Below are 6,521 nucleotides of genomic sequence, written 5' to 3' on the forward strand. Positions count from 1 at the left end.
GGTATAATCAAATATGAATTCTGATTTCTGTTTATGATTCAAGCATAATGCATATGTATGAAATTGTTTCCGTTTATGGTATGACATGATATGTATGGTTGATCTGTAAAACTTGTTAAATTCTGGTATGGAACAAAGTGCTACTTGGAACTAAGTGCTACATTGTGAGCCACCTCTAGAGTCCATGTGAGACACCTCTTGAGTCCATACATATATGAACTAGGCTTAAAGCCAACATGGGCCTATGGCCATTCTGTACGATCTATTAGGCCAAAGGCCATTCTGCATTTCTGGTATGGAGCTAAGTACTGTACGGAACTAAGTGCTGCAGAGCGAGTTACCTCTAGAATCCATACGAGCCACCTCTTGAGTCCATACATATGCGAAAGTTATGAGGCCTATGGCCATTCCGTATAATTTTTTATGATATGAAACAAAGTGCTACGTGGAACTAAGTGCTACGATGTGAGTCACCTCTAGAATCCGCGTGAGACACCTCTTGAATTCATAAAAATATGTACAAGGGCTACATGCCAATATGTTCAAGGGCTTCATGCCATATGTTCAAGGGCTATATGCCAACATGTTTAAAAGTTTAATACTAATATGTTCAAGAGCTATTGCCACTATGTTCAAGGGCGTAAAGCCATTATATTTCAAGATATGATATTTCAAGTCATTATGTTTAAAGACTGGGCCTCAGGCCGTTCAAGAATTAATACAGAATCAATTAACCTTATGCCTCATTATTTATGTATGCATTGATATGTATTATAATTCAAGTTGAGCATTGAAGCGTTTATGTACTATTATTCACCAAGCTTCACTCACTTCGTGTTATGTCTGTTCTGTAGGTAATCACTTTGGGAATCCGTCTTAACCCTTGATGCTCACCCTTCAGTTGTCAACCTCATTACGTCCAGGCTCCTAGACCAAGTCTGTGCATTTATGTTAAGTTTTGTTAAGATTTTTGCTTTCACTTTAATTATTTACCTAAGGTTAAAATGTATGTATATGACCCCTTCCTATACCAATGTTCGATTATACGGTCATGTATGTGTATGGGTATGTATAAAAATAAATGGCTCTCACGAACGTGATCCTAGCATGTTAGGTTTAGCTCAACGGATGCTTTTCGATGTTATTTTATTATATTAAATGCTTCCGTCCAGGCTCCATATGATATGTATATCAGGTTAAGTGTCCATTTTTGTATGAGTCATGCCCGAACTTTTAGGGGCAAGTTTGGGGTGTGACATTTAACCTCACCATTGACTAGACTGACGAGAAAATAGATCAAGTTTGTGTGAAGTGAGACTTGTGAGAAGTCCTTACAAGAGCTTAAAGTTAGACTTACCACTGCTCCAGTATTGATTATTCCAGAGAGTGGTTTGGACTATTCAGTGTATTGTGATGCTTCACAAGAGGGTTTGCGTTGTGTATTGATGCAAGAGGGAAAAGTGGTAGCTTATGGTTCACGGCAGTTGAAAACTCGTGAAAGAAACTATCCTACTGTAGACATCCCATTTTTAACCACCCTTAAGACTTGGGCACCACTAATTGATCAATCGATGATTTGTGCTGTGCAAATGTTCAATTTTTTCAGCAAGAAGAGCTCTAAATCCCAACCTTACACCCCATTTTGGACCAAAACTATTTTGACCAAAATTATTTTAGACCTTAAAACCCTCTCTTTCAAAATATTTTTAAAAATGTTTTTACGATGTTCTGAGGCTTGCATTTCATTAAAAATTGCACTTTTCAGTTAACCGAGTAAGGACAAAGTGGAAATAAATGGAAGAGAGGTGAACTCTTCAAAAAATATTTTAAACCTCTTATTTATAGGGTTGGAGTTGAAGAAAATTAGAGGAGAGGGAAGAAAACTAGTTGGGGAAGAAGTTGCGCTGGAAACCGTTAAGAGGGAATTGGGTAGCCTTTACTAAATTAGGCCTATCCTTTTGTACACTTAGACTTTCGATATGAGGCTGCCACCATTGGAAACTAGACTTCTGGGGCTTCATTTAGACTCATGAATGACCTAAAACCGAGTCCGGATGAAGGAGATATACCCATTTGAAGTCCGGCCTAGAAGCAGTTTTTGTTGTGGCCGATAGATGGCCATCAATCACCATCTGTGGACGACCGGCCACCACTTCTGGCCGGTCGGCCACTGGTGTAAAACCCAGATATTTTGGCCAGCTATCCTCCAAATGCTCCAGTTGTCCTAATTCAAATATTTTTGACTTGAGGCTCATATTTTCTATATATACTTGACATTCTCTCTTGGTTTTAAGGTTAGAAACATTTGAGGAGGTTAAAAATTTTGGAGCAAAAATCTCTCTCTCTCTCTCTCAAATTTGTGCACATTAGCCTACATACACTATACTTTTGCCTACACCTCCTTAACCAAAGCTGTTCATCTTTGAGCTGAGGTTCCTTGAGGCCATCTTAGAGCTCTTGAAGTTGGTTTTGGCTTGAATTGTTGCCTAGAATTGATCTTTGCTTCATAAGGTATAATATTTGCCCTTTTACCTTGCTTTGCATACTTGTTTTTCTATCTTTTTCCCACTATTTTTAGGCTGTAAAACCTCTATTTTTGTGAGCTGAAATTTGTGGTTTTAGGCCATTTAAGGTTAGGGGGTGGTTCACCCTTCTTTATTCCTTACTTGCAAGGCCTTTCCACTTTTGTTTCCCACTTTCAAACCATATTTTTTTGGGCTTTTAAACATTGAATTTCAAAGTAATTTCAATGGTGAAAATCATGTTTTGAAGTCCAAATTTGGTGAGGTTAGCCTCCCCTCCTTGTGCCTTGTTTGCTAGCCTAGATAGCTCTATATGTTAGCTTAATTTTCTAGCCATTTATAGCTTAATTCCAGCATGTTTTAATCTCTGATTTAGACTGTTTTAACTCTGTTTTGGGTTGGTTAAGTCATTTGAGTCTTGTTTTGTATGCTTTCAGTGTAAATGTCCTCATAAGCTCGGTATTTTAGGCCTTTAGACACCACTTGTTTTAGTTGATAGCATTTATTTATGCTTTTCTCACTTATTTTCAGCACTAATAATCTCTGCAACCTTCCTCCTTTCTTGGCTTTTGTTTTTCTTTGAGAGTTGTTTCAAGCCTCTTGTTTTTTTAAGCATGAGATTGAGGTTGTCATGCTTAATGGTTTAATCCCTTTTAGGGGTTCATTATCAATGGCATGACATCTCTTTCATGTCTTAAGTTAACTCTTGGTTTGGTACTTCACTCCATTAGAGGACTTAAACTCACCCATTAGACTCAATTTGCTAAGGAATGGTTGATAATTTAAAAAAGAGTAACTAAAATGGGACTAAAAATGGTGCAAGATAAACATAACTTGTTTGTGCTCAATTGGACATTAATTGAGCACATGAAAACTTGGGCCATTTCATACTCACTAGTAATGAAATGACTCTAGGTTCCAAGGTCGTCACTTCCCTGGATCTTCCATGAAAGGGAGGTGGTTTGTGTCTTGTTTTGTTGCATTTATCAAAATTGCACACTTGGTTTATGAGCCATCATGCAATGAAATTGCTTGAATTGATGGTTTGTAAACCAAGGTTTGTCTCCCTTTGATTTGTTCATGAAAAGGGGAGTGAATTGTGCAAACAAACCCTTGGAAATGCCCTATACATGCTCTATTTGCTCTCTGTTGCAGCAGAACAGTCCAGTCAGCAGTGGCCGACCGGCCACCATCAGTAGCCGACCAACCACCATCAGTGGCTGACCAGTCACCATCAGTAGCCGACCAGCCCCCTATCGGCCACCAATGCAAATTCAGCAGTGAACTACTGAGGCAGAACAAAGTTGGCCTGGAAGTGGAAATCAGTGCAAGTGCTTTACTGTGCAACAGAGGCATGCAACAGCAAAACAGTGGCTTTTCGGGTGGAAACTGCGTTCATGTATGAGTTCCTCATCAATCCTTGGGATCCGTGTTGTAATAGATTAGTGTTAGGCTTAACTAGTGGCTTTTGTAATTAACTAGAATAGCTAATTTGTATTGTGTTGTAATTATAATTAATTAGCTAGAATAGTTAATTAATTCAATTTGTAATAATTAGTTAACTAGCATAGTTAGTTAATTGGCTCAATTTGTTGCAATAATTAGTTAAGTAGTTTAGCTAATTTAATTTGTGTTGTAATAGTTAATTAGTTAGCTTAGCTTTAATTAGTTAGCTTCGGACTCCCATTCGTGAGAGGGTAATGTTGTAATAACATGTATGTCTTCTAACCCTACCTCTTTCTCCCTTTTATTTACCAACTTTTGATGGTTAGATTAGGGACATCACGTTTCAATTAGCATATCGCATGCTTGCATCCATTCATCTTGTCTTGCATGCACCGAGGCTCGGCGTATCATTCTAACTACATTGTTAGCTCAATACTTCTTTGAATATGTGCTTAGACCGCATGCTATTTAAATTGCCTCATATGCCATACTAGTAGCGGAGCCTAGTAATTGCATATCGTATGTGTTGCATTAGTCATATTGCATAAGTTAGGAATCATGCATTTTTCTAACTCTTTTATTTATTTTGGCTTGGAGTACTAGGTGAGTTTTTACTTGCTTTAGCATCTTGCATGAATGTTGATATTGCCATGTCTAGCATGCTTGCCATGGGGCTAATTGCTTAATTGCTAAAACTACTTGAATGCCTGTAGATGAAGGCTCGTTGCTTGCATTGGAATGATTCAATGAATGCACGTTTAAGCCCACTTTGTCAAGTGGCAAATTCATTAGCTTTAAGCCCACTTTGTTGAGTGGCAAAATCAAACCCTTTTCGGAAGACAAACATGAATCGAACTGTTCCAATTCGGGCAAACTAGTCTATACTTGCTTGTGCACGCATCACATAGTAATGCTAGCCTAATAAACCGGAACAAGAGCATATAATGTGGATAAAAATCATGTCATAATTAGTAGAGGTCGATCTTTGATCAGGCGAGCGGGGGTGCTCAAATGTATTTGACCTTCCCCTCTCGTACCTAAGTTTTCGAGCTAAGATAAATTTGGTGATGACGGACACGTGGCCTTTGGCACGAGTCACGGGTTTCCTAGATTTTCTAAAAATATTTAGGTGGTGATGACTCTGTATTCGGCAAAGCAGTCCAATTTTGGTATTTTTTGATTTGAAAATCAATTTTCCAAACGATTTGTCGGATTTGGATTCTTTGGTGTTTATCAATTTCACATTGCACTTGTGAGATTAGATTTAGAACCACGGGAGTCCGAACTTTAGGGCTTATTCCGAGCTTTCGAAAGGGGGCGCGAAAAATTCAAACTACAGTTTCTGGCGACTCCACTAGGGAAGTTAGAGAACTTGACTCGAACTCATGATATGAGATTTTATCTACACTTATATGTTTTCTTTGCATTGCATTTGCATTGGTGCACCTAAGTCACTGTGTTTGCCATCTGCTATTCCTGGATGGTTTGTCGGAGGCTTGCTTGGAAAATCTTGCCAAAATGCTAACCGGTCGCGGGCTCTGCCACGATGGGAACACAAACCTTGGATCTGGATTACCGCTGTACCGTTTGATCCTCCTTTCACTTCTCAGTGTTAGGTGTGAGTCCGCTATACCGTTTGATCCTCCTTTCACTTCTCAGTGTTAGGTGTGAGTGGTATATTAGGTAGTCTTGCTAAAGTACCCTTTTTTGACCATTTGACCTAGTTGCATATCGAAAGCCAAAGAGACTGTTCCAAACTAGGACAAGTTACTCACTCGAATGAAGGATTGCGTGAAAACCGCTTTGTTTGAATAGGGAACCCTAGTTCTTGACGAAACTAGGACATGGTAACCTTACCCCTTTCATAGGGGTGTTTTGGCACTCACTTAACTAGTATGTGCTTTATAGTGAAATTGTACAGGAATGTGCATATCAGTTGTAAAGTTGGTATCTATTTTGGGGTAGAATTCAGTATGGAGTACAGTCACTCAACTGTGATCATATTTGTTCTCATGAAATTGGGTTGAGGTGCTGTTTGTTTTCTCTTTTGCTAGGTAGTCCTAGAACCATAGCTTCAGAAGGCTTTGATATCCTCCGAGTACTCTAGACTCGTGTTGATAGACTTTGTTAGGTCAGAGATCTAGTTCAGGGGCAACTTGTGTTTGTTCAATTCAGGAACAGTTATCTACTTCCAGTTTAGCACCAGTGCACTCGCATATTCCAATGGCACAGTATCCCTAGGCCAATATGGAGGGACTAATACTTCATCTGCAACAAACAGTTGAGACACTACAGCATGATGCGGCTCGTCAGGCCAAGGCTATAACTAGTCTACAGCAACAGCAACCATAGCCAATAGTGGCCTCTGCATCACATGTACCCACCGCGGTTATCCCTGTGCCTGGTACCACAACTAATGTTGCCACTGCTCAAGATCCACAAACCGAGGGTGTTCTAGTTCTCTCAATCCAAGCAGAATCCATCCCAGTACAAACTTCCAGAGCCCCAGTGTATCAAGCCAAGGCACCATTCGAACTCGAGGTTGATCCAACC

The sequence above is a fragment of the Camellia sinensis genome, chromosome 1 (assembly GCF_055761805.1).
Source record: "Camellia sinensis isolate YWXY chromosome 1, ASM5576180v1, whole genome shotgun sequence".
NCBI classification, from domain to species: Eukaryota; Viridiplantae; Streptophyta; class Magnoliopsida; order Ericales; family Theaceae; genus Camellia; species Camellia sinensis.